This window comes from Papilio xuthus, unplaced genomic scaffold (genome assembly GCF_000836235.2).
Source record: "Papilio xuthus unplaced genomic scaffold, Pxut_1.1 DF826949.1, whole genome shotgun sequence".
Taxonomy (NCBI): domain Eukaryota; kingdom Metazoa; phylum Arthropoda; class Insecta; order Lepidoptera; family Papilionidae; genus Papilio; species Papilio xuthus.
Window position 1 is genome coordinate 3,388,787 of NW_013531700.1, and position 11,686 is coordinate 3,400,472.

General features: G+C 33.1%; 1 protein-coding gene across 1 annotated transcript in view; it reads right to left on the minus strand.

Annotated features, from left to right (window-relative positions):
• The window catches only part of LOC106120766 (glutaredoxin domain-containing cysteine-rich protein CG31559), a 58,169-nt gene extending 48,491 nt beyond the window's left edge, over positions 1-9,678 (minus strand). The window contains exon 1 of the mRNA XM_013316190.1: positions 9,420-9,678. The gene's annotated coding sequence lies outside the window, so the exon portion shown is untranslated. The remainder of the gene's footprint in view (positions 1-9,419) is intronic.
• Between the last annotated feature and the right edge of the window lie 2,008 nt (positions 9,679-11,686).

Consider the following 11,686-nt stretch of genomic DNA (forward strand, 5'->3'; position numbering starts at 1 on the left):
TAAATTAAGCTTGTTTAAGTCTATGAATTAAAATCGGAGCTACCTTCTGTTGATAAATTGATCTGAAAGGTACGTACTTTTAGTTCCAATGCCAATTAGAATATTATGGAAATAAAAGCATATGGAAATTTTTAATAACATACTTAAATTAACTGAAATAAAAGACGTATGTAAATTATTAATTTTAACCGACGTAAAAATATATGAAAATTATGTAAAAAATTTGCTCCTTTGTTACTTGCAACGGATCATATCGATTTATCGTTATAAATTATTGTAAAAACCACCGTATTCGTGTACCGTAACAACCATTCGACGACCAATGAACTGTTGCAAGCGTAATTTAAAAACGAAGCACAACGCAATAAACATAAAAGCTCTTGTTTCGCATCTGGATATTTCTCAGCGTTAAGTTGATAGTGTTACCAAATAAAGAACAACACAAAATCTTACTAACATTATAAGTGCGGTTATGGATGTTTGTTAGAAGGTGTCTCCAAAACGGCCGCATAAATCTCGCTTAAATTTGACATAGACGTGGAAAATACTCTGGAAGAACACATAGGCTAACTAATTAAGTTTTTATTTAATTCCGCACAGAAGAACACGCGAGCGACACCTTTATTTGCATATTTGAGGTTATGAGTTCGTGGTAATCAAGTAAATCGAATTCGACATAATTTTTGTTGTCTAGTAAATAATAGTAGATATGAATGTATTGTCAAGCTATTCTAGGAACCTTTGTGTTATAGGTTTTTAATTTAAATTTTTATTAAAAAAGCAGTTCAGACTATGGTAACACTTCACCATTCGGTCAGCGACAGGTCATTCACTCGCTCACGTCATCGCAAACTATATCTGCACTGGCTGACTAGCAAATTTAATATTCTATGCGTTGAAATAATCACTGTTAAGTTTGTCGCATCTAAGCACTGATAGGCTTTTAATAGCAAATATATAAAATATTCATGAGCAGAAATGGAATAGTCAGGAAAGCATTTACGTAGTCTTAAGACTTTTAAACAAAAATATAGAAATATTACAAACATAACTTTACCTTTATTAAGTATAGCGCGGAATTATAAAAACAATTAGTAGCCTATGTGTTCTTCCAGACTATGTTCTTTATGTATACCAAATTTCATCGAGATTCGTTAAGCCGTTCTGTAGATACCTTCAAACATCCATTTATACATCTAAACATTCTCATTTATAATATTAGTAAGATTGTTGAATATTAATTAACTCATTTGTTAATCAATCTTTGTATTGTTTTCAATTTACTAAAGGCTGGCAACGCATCTGCAGTTCCTCTCGTGTTGCAGATGTCCATTGGTGTCGTTGATTACCTCGGTGTTCCCGCCGCTCGTTTGGCCCCTTATCTTATAAAAAAAACAAAGTACGGTCTAAATTTTAATATGTTTGTACCAATGCAATGACGTAGCAATTTTATTGTTCCTTGATCTCTAATACAATACAAGAACTTCTCAAGTTAATATTTAACTGTAAAATGACCCGGTTATTGACGTTATGTTGCGGTTTTTTTTTAATAATATATAAAATAAAAATCATAAAACATTTATCAAATATTTCTCGATTTGAATACTTTTCTACTATTTATTATCTTACTAGTTGTCAAACCAAACTTCCAGACCATGTCATCTATGCCAAATTTAATCGAGATTAATTCAGCAGTTTTTAAGACATCAATCCATCCAAACATTCGTATTTATAGTATTAGTAATAATTTTTTGAATGTTATTTTTACTAACCTGCGCATTTTATTCTCTCAGGTTCATAAGATGAACGTATGTAATCATATGAGTAATAATGAGTCACAGCATCTCAAAAACGTATCCGGTACCTACAAAAATGACTGTTTCTTTTTACCAAACTTGTTAATTGTATGTACGATGTAATCTGCATAAGTTTGGGCAGGATTAGCTTCCAATATTATTTTTACATGTGGTCGCGTCCGCGTCTCCATCCGCGCGGAATTAAAAAAAAAAACATAATTAGCAGCCTACGTGTTCTTCTAGATTATGTTCTATATGTATGCCAAATTAAATCAAGATCCGTTCAGTTGTTCTAGAGATACATTCAAACAAACATCAATCCATCCAAATATTTGCATTTATAATATTAGTAAGATTTAGTGAAAATTCAACATATAAACTCGAAGATAATAGTCTGGACGATAGCTGCAAATTTCTAAAAATGCTGGTTTTAAACAATCGAACAAATAACAAAATAAAGTCTCAGAACGTCCCAAATAAAAAAAAATCATAAGAAAGCAGTAAACCGAGTGTATCAGGTCATTGACCCCAACCTGCAGGACTTTCCTGTTCCTCTCAAAATTAAAGTTTCGGTCAACTGAAACTGGTTTGTATTCACCAAAATGCATTTCGCTTGTCATGAAGTATTATCATTTCTAAAAAAACTTCTCAGTTTTAAATTGTTTTATTGTGTTCAAAAAGAGAAAGCGGAAATTATCTTTCTAAATATTAACAATACTAAGCTTTTAAATCCGTTAACTGTCTAACCGTTGGTTTCTGAAGCACAATCCCATAAAACATATTTTCATCCCTGTCATGATCTTTGAAAAAAAAACAAAATGTTATAAACGGGATTTAGGTTTCAGAAATCCAGGGTTAGTCCACACCTATTTAATATATATTAAACAGAACCGTTTAAGATATTCTCGTGTTACCTCTAAACTCTTTTACTGTGAGTTTCCGAGACCAAAATCCCTGTTTAAAATATATTGTTAACTCTTTTTTCCCACAGATAATGAAAGGGATGACGATATGTTTTATACACAGATTTTTGTGTCAGAAACCTACAGTTAGCGTGGATTAGTAGGAAAATATGACAATGTTATCGGCACTGCTTAGAGCAAATCAACAAACCGTTCCGAGTATCTTATCACTTAATGTTTAACAATTCAGAACAAAGGTACAGCTCCGGTCTTTAACAATGGTGACGTCATTGCGTTGCGTTACACGCAGTTTGGGAAGCCAACGACAATAGGTCTCAGGTGCGGTCTACACCAAGAGTGGAAAAAATAACAACAATCGCACGCCTAATCAGCCGAAACGAGTGAAATTTTGTTGAAGTTGAACCATTGCTTTGTTAAACATATTACACTGTGACATTTCATAATTATTGTTTAAGGCATGACGAATTTTGAGCGTGATGTATTGAAAATTTAAACGTTTGGAACATTCGCTTGTAAATTTCAGCTGGAAAGGATAATAGAATTGGAATCCGATGGAATTTTAGAACCAAAATCAAAAATCTTAATTTAGTCCTCCTTCGCATTCTACACTTTTTATAAGGATGGTCAGGTGGTCATTTGCACGCTCGCCACGTAAGAAAAAATTGAGGTACCAAAGCACCAGTAGTAGAGCCCGCTTTAACATCTTCGCACGAATTGGCCCGGCTCGCCCGGTGAAATACCACGACCACACAGGAGACAGGCGTGAAGTGGAAGCAATTCCGATTAAAGGTAGGTAACGCATATGCAATTGCGTATGTTTATGGGCAACGGTCACTTCAGTATTTCAGCGATTACAGGTGACCGCTCGCTCGTTTGCTACCTTATGATAAAAAAAAGATATATTGGAACCAAATTATACTTCAATAGTAAAGTTAAAAGTAAAATTGCTAATAAATTAAGCAAGCGGCAATAACTCCTTATATGAATAAAACATTGCAAGTTGTAAGTAATGCTGAAAAATAAATTGTTGTCCTTGATCCAGCTCGAGGCGCGAGGGCGCAGGCAACCAGCGAACAGGTTTCAAAAGCCATAACTCTTGCGCCTGACGCCTTCGATGCATAAATAAATCCTGCGATCTTTGTGGATGTGATAAGTTATTTTAATTTCACCCAATTAACTATGGGTTTTTGAGACCACAATACCTATTTCAAACATATTATGTGTTGTCAAACATGACATGAATGAATACAGAGATTTAGATCTCAGAAAGTCACTATAAGTAGAGTAATTGTTTGCCAGCTTATCTCATGTTTATCCGATTGTCTAAAGTAAATATATTTCTAGCTTATGCATAATAATTATGAGTTATATTAATTAGTACGCGATTTTTGCTAAACAACGTCATAAAAATTGTGCTAAATCAAGAATGAATCATTTAGTGTCAAATGGTAATTAATTTGATGTTTATAATTACATATTATTTGATGATACGAATTGCTGAAGTTGTTACTTTCGACTAAATTGAGGTCGTTTATTGCGGACTATAGATTATCACGATTTTGCGATATTATTTGAAATTAATTACAATCACAAATCTTATTATAATATGATTCCTTGTAAACAATGCAATTTATTATTAATTAAAATATGTTTCATTAAATTTTATTAGTAAATTAAATTCCGATACTTAAATTAAAACCTATTAAGTTATAATATTAGCAATCAATATTAAAGTTCTAATTACAGCTTGACGTTAAGTTATTTAAAAGTCGTAAAAACAGGATTGTTTTACAAATAGCTATATATTATTCCAAATGGATACCAATATCATTATTAAGATATCGCAGAATGATGTGATATTTGGGTGTTTGTAGAAGCTATGGTGCTATGGTTAAGTGTACAGTCAGTGGCATAAATATTTATACATTTACAAAACTTGTATAGGTCGTCGGTTTTAATAATATTGATGCATATATTCGTCAAGAACATGTACTCATGGACGGAAGTATAGATACCTATTCGTGCGTAATTATTTTGAAACCATACAGGGAAAATAATCTAAATCTTAATAAATGTATACATATTAATGCAGCTGACTGTACAAACATTTACGACTATTATAACCATATCCTAGCATCAGCCTAGAGCTTATTGGAATAGCTACAAATATAAAGAAATATTTGATTGTTTGTTTGTTTGCATTGGATAGGCTCAGAAAAAAACTGAACTGATTTGAAATATTCATTGTTGGAAAGCTACACTATCCCCGGATGACGTAGACATTTTTTTTTAATTTCAAGCGGACGCATACGCGGACAACTGCTAGTATTATATAAGTGTTTCATCATCATCAGCTCACTACGAATACGTCCCCACCGTGGGGCTCGGAGCCTACCCGTTAGAGGTGACTAGGCCTTAGTCAACCACGCTGGTCCAGTGCAGGTTGGTTGACTTCACACATATCTGAATTTCTTCTCAGATATGTGCAGGTTTCATCACGATGTTTTCCTTCACCGAACTGACTGAATATAGGTGTGTAATAGACTTTATTTTAGTTAATATTTCATAAGATGAATAGGGAAGTAAATCTTAAAATGGCATTGGGTAAATTGTAATTTATTATATTCAACAAAATGAGAGAGGTATATCTTGTTTCTTTGCGATGATGTAAGCACAAATGGAAGATTCCACACGGTTTATTGAGAATAAATATTTTTATGTTTAATGATGAGTTCTGTGAATTTAATCTATCTGGAAGATTCAATAACTGTTAAAAATATTAATAAATTTAAATCTTACTAATATTATATAATTGCGAGGGTTGAGATGGATGGATGGATGGACGGATGTATATTTGAAAGTATCTTCTCTTCAGATCGGCTGAACAGATCTCGATGAAATTTGGCAAACATAAGAACATAGTCTGGAAGGACACATAGGCTTCTAATTATGTCCTTTTTAATTGCGTGCGGTCGGAGTCGCGAGCGACCGCTACTTCGTATATTTTTAGTTTCAAATTTACACAAATTCATAACGATAATTTAAAAAAAATGAGCTAATTTTAAAATTGTGGGTTACGACAGTTCCGTAGGAGCCATCGAAATATGTTGTCGCAGTTAAATTGTAAACAATGCCACATCAATTTTTGCTTTCTCTTCGTACTTTCCTCATTTCGCTTGGGAACACTGGAGGGCGTTGTGACGCGTTTTTTTTCCAACTCTCAGATTACAAAGCTGAGCTTACGTGGGGAGAAACAAAGCGGATCAGGTTTTACTGGTCATTTGTGCTTTAGATTTTACGACGTTATCACAGGATTTTAAATCATTTTAAAGTATACGAGCATATTTCCTTTTACAAAGGTAAACTTACTAATATTATAAATGCGAATGTTTAGATGGATGGATGGATATTTGTTGTAAGAAGTCTACGTAACGTCAAAACGGAGCTCGATGAAAATATGTATCGATGTAGGACACAGTCTGGAAGAACACAAAAGCTAATAAAAGTTGTTTTTTTAATAACGCGCGGACTGAGTCGCAGGCGACAGCTGGTTGTTGCAGATTTTCAGCATTGGTTGCAATCTTTTGGTTAGATATTAGGTAAAATAACGATCGTCAACTAAAGAATGTGTTGATTAAGACGAAATGAGAATGAAACTGTCCAAAACGTTTAGACGCGTTGTAATTTACAAGTCATATTTCGTCATGACAAATCTCCTACAAGAAAATAGACTGAATTTCTCTCGCATAAAACGCATATTAAATGCGAATTGCCTCACACATTCAAGAGAAGAAAGTAAAAATGCCGACAACCCACATTTAGTGGAACTAGATTGATATTTTTTTCCATGAGATTATTCAAATTGTCACCGTTATACCACTTTCCCGTGGGGTCACATTTAAATGGAAAATTTAACGTTTATTATGAGTAACTTATCGTGGGTTTCTAAAACCAAAATTCCCGTTTAAAATATTGTTATTTCTGTTTTGTCAAAGATGACGATGTGTCCTTATACTTTTAGACGTCGTTAGTTAGAATCATTTGGCGCGAATGACGTGCTTACAAAGTCCAATGTCAGTATGAATAGTGAGGGCACACAAACGTCGACATTTTAGTAAGGCCAATGTCAATACACTGGATCATTTCTGGATTTTCTTCCTCACAATACAGAGAGTGTAGTCTCAGAAACCCACGGTTAAAGAGATAGACGGTAAATTGATATATTAATAAAACATATATATTTGGTTGCACATTATTAATATAGAGAATAGAATATATTGTGTAACTTCTAGTTGTAATGTTGATTTTTTTATATTTTCGTCTTTCACACTATTGCCCTAATGTCACCTAGATTAACTTACTTGTAAGGAATTATTAAATAAACATCCCGTAATTCATTAATAGCAATAATTCTATATAATATGCTTATTATATCGATCGATCGATGGTAGCTAACTGCTGCTGTTGCTCGCAACTCAAAAAAAACTAAGTAGTCTATGTGTTCTTCCAGACTGTTCTACATCTATGGAAAATTTCAGCAAGATCCGTGCAGCCGTTCTTGAGATACCTTCCAATAAAGACTGATCCCTCTAAAGATTTTATAATATTAGTAAGATAGTAAGAAATAAGATATTAGTAAGATTTCTTATTTACAATTATTAAAAACGCATCCACTAATGTCAAGACCTAATTAAATTGTTTACTATGAAGCAAATATCACAATTATACGTATTTCTATTATGAAATATCTTTCATAATAATACGAGGACCTTTTTTTTCGTAATTCCAGCATCAAATTTTGAAATTATAATTTATTACCTACATGTTTTATTTTATAAATGTGTCATGTATGATGTAGCAATAGAGAAGAAATATTTCTAACAATATTGCCATATAAAAAAATGGTGTAATTTTAAAAATAGTTCTAGACTAGAATATCACGTGGACTATAAATATTATTCAATTTTTGTACCAAAAAAAATCTATAGAGCAATCTTTATCTATTGCACTCAATACTATAGATAAGTTTTCCTGTGGGAATGTACAGATAACATATAAAAATGAATCTGAATGTGTCACTTACATTTAAATCAAATAAGCGTTTTCACAAGTAACTAAAATACCAAATAAATTATCAATACATATGTTTTGCACAACAACTTGCAAACCCACAAGGGGTAGGCAGAAATGGTCTTCATATGGCTCGGTTCCAACTCAACTCATATAAACTTGAAGCGTTGAGTTGGAGTTCAACAATTAAATTGGCTCACAGGTCATCGGGATTTACTATAACTATGTGCCGATAACTGGTGACTCGCAATTCGCAGCTTACGCAAATCATAACTCTATGCAGGTACAAATTGAGCTACGAGTCATTTCACTGATCTACTTCATAGACAGCCGTGAACTGATTTGAAAGTCATTAATTTTTAATGAATCAACTCATGCCTACCTTCGAAATGCAGTACTATGCCTTTGGTATCCGATATCAAACCACATTATGTCTACGGTTCAATAATTTTATAATTAATTCTTAATTGCATTAAACATACAGCCATGCGTAAACTTATTATGTTTACAATTAGTACGTGGGATTTTCATACGAGTTACTTAAGTGCATTTTTTCTCTCTTTTATATTATAAAAATTTAAGATAATGCTAAGAAATGCAGAACTCACGATATTTTGTAACCTCGTATATTAAAGACGCCATGTTTGTTGCAATCATAGAAAAGTATACATCATATTACATATATGAATTTTGTAATGTGAATCAGCTAGCTGACGACATATACCGATATAACCCCATCTATATATTTGTAATTTATATGTCTTACCTAACTAAACTCTTCTATAGAAAATATGCTTAAGTTATATAATATAATAAATCGTCATGAACCTGCCCTTATTCCTATTGGGGGTCGGCACAGTACTACTCCATAAATCTCTATCAGCCGTCATATCCGAATCTACCCCCTTCCAACCCATATCCTCTTTCGCACAGTCATTTCATACTTTTTTTGGTCTTCCTCTACCTTTTTAACTTTATCCTTTCTTGTCACACCGCACATCCATCTTAGCATACGCATTTCAGCTACATGCAACTTTCTTTCATCCGAAACCAAAGGTTTGGCCCAACATTCAGATCCGTACAATTCGACAGGTCTTACGATGGACTTGTAGATCTGTCCCTTAAGCTTCATTGGCATTCTTGGATCACAAGTTACACCGGTGACCTGTCGCCATTTCATCCAACTTGCATTTATTCGGCTTTTCACATCCCGGTCAACACCGCCGTCACATTGGACGAGTGAACCGAGGTACTTAAGTTATGATAAATATTAGCAAATAACTAAAACATATGTATTCAAATTAATTACAAAATAATGTAATTACAACATCCTACCGCCAAATTATTAAGAAAATAAAATATTGACAGCCATCAATCGTTTTAGTACCTTTTTCGCAAGATTGTTTCCTAGAAATGTATTCAGAGAAATACATTATAGTGCGGATTAGTTAATTGCCAGAATTATTATTATACCAATGGTCATTAGACCAATGTTTTATAATGCGTTTTAATTCTGACTTAATAGACAAGGTAGGTTATTAATAATAGCTACTTTTGAGATAATGAAGCAATAAATTACATACCATTAAACGTATCTTAAAATAAAATAATATTAAAATAAAAAACTTACCAGAACACGTGAGAAAACATCCAATCTTGTGAGCATAAAATTTCAAACACAATCAGCTTGCCATTTAAAAGTAAAAAAAAACAAGTCAGTTTTCAATGTCACAAAACACAGCACATGTAACGGGACACAGGTTGACGTTTAAAAGTGGTCGCGAAAAAGAAATCAAACGATCGATGGTACGCGATTGGCCGGTCGCAAAACGTTCGAAATTCAAATCAACCAATCGCCCGGCAGTACGCATGCGCCTACTCTCGACTAATGCTTGACGCAGACTGAAACGGTTGCTTGACTAGTGGTTGGAATGAAGAGCCTTCTCCATTCACGCTGGCAGGTAGATTACTTTGGCATTAAGCAATTTTGAACTCTATTCCTTTGGCTTAAAATTAAATTTTTAGAAGTAATAGATGGTGACTAGGATGTTTTGAAATTGAATACAAGACATTGCCACCTCGGTTGCCTTCATATGCGCACGAGTTAAGTTTTTGCCGTATTTTGTTCTATTTTATTTATTTATTTTCGTTAAGATAAAAGAAAAGTTTTTAATTTGATTTTGTTTAATATGGCTGTCATAAACTTTATACGTTAATCTATATTTTATTGCAAAAGAGAATTAATTTTAATAACTACCTACATAAATATTGCTAAAAAAAGGGTCTTGACAGACAGACGGACATTAAAGTGATCCTATAAGGGTTCCGTTTTTTTCCTATGAGGTACGTAACCCTAATATCTAAAATTACTTTAACGAAAAATGGTATTGGAAATGCGTTCATTTTAGGTAAAAACATGAAAATAAGTTAAAAACAAGTACCTTAACATAATAAAATTTTTGACGCAAAATTTTTTGTATCGCTTGCTTGAGACGAAACTTTGCGACGCCTGGTCAAACATGTTTTGCAATTTTTTTACATTAAGAAATACTGCTTACAATGCTTATAAATTCAAGGGCCGGAGGCAATCATATAAATTATTATGAATACAAACATACATATAGGCGATTTAAAAGACAAAAAAACTCGTTTTTATACGAAAGGCTAAGGAGGTTTACCTTCAGAGACCAATGACTCGTCGCTCAGGACTCTCAGAGAAAAGTTTATTCACTATTTATTGTATGCATTTATATAAAAAATATGAGCCTAAAATACACTATGATAATAGGGCTAATTTTAGTCTATTTTTTTCTTTCAGGGAAAGAGTGGTAAGGGGAAGTAGATTTGACAGTGGTGGGGACGTATCGGTAGGGGAAATATTCTTAATTTTTGCCTCCGATCCTCCGACGATTCAAGGTAGGTAACGCATCTGTAACTGCGGATGTCTATGAGCTTCGGTCGCTTCGCAATTTCGGCGAATTCAGGTGGCCGCTTGCCCGTGAGCCACCTAAAATAAAATAATTTAAAGCCATGCAGCATTTTTCTTTTAACATCAAAGTATTGCTTATTATCACGCTTATTCTTTTCTAAGAAAAATATATGTTTTCGTACAAATGTTTCCGCAGTGGAAACGGTGAAAAAATCTTTGCTAAAAATCACACAACTCAATAATATGCGTAAAGTAACGCTATTAGCTAACATAATGTCCTTTAAACCGGTTATTCCGTTTGATTTCGGCATCACATCAACGAAGATTCATATGTTACTAACATATCGTGAAGTATGTTAGTTGATAATCCGACCAGCCTCGTCACCATATTAGGCTCTGAACCAAAGATTTTTATGTACCATTTTTATTATTATTGAAATTGTCCAATCATGTTATAACGTTAACCACATAATTCCAGTGCCGTGTCTCTTTTTTGTCAAGGAGAATGAAATAGACGTCAATATATTAAAAAATTACAGTCAAATCAAAGTTATAATGTAAAATAAGATGTAGGTTGGGTGAGATATTTATTATGTTTACAGTTTGCTTTCACTTTGTACTATGCCTAGACAAATTATAAATTGACGATGTTTACAATCTACACGTAACACATGTAATATCAAGTGACCGGATGACTGAGGTTGCCTGTCGACATTCCTTTCGAATTATTTTTAACATTGGACAAACTTTACAAAGAAACCTAACCTTTAAATGTGTTGAAATGAACAATTGAAAATCACTAATGTTTTTTTTCTATGCGCCTTTAAACTTATTTTAATACTACAGTTAAAGATTTTGACTGTTTGACCGTCACCTTTGAATAATCTTCAAACTTTAGTTTTAAGCTTTTAAGAAGTTATCATAAATTAATAAAGATTTTGGTTATCTTGCGTAAATTAACGCCGGCA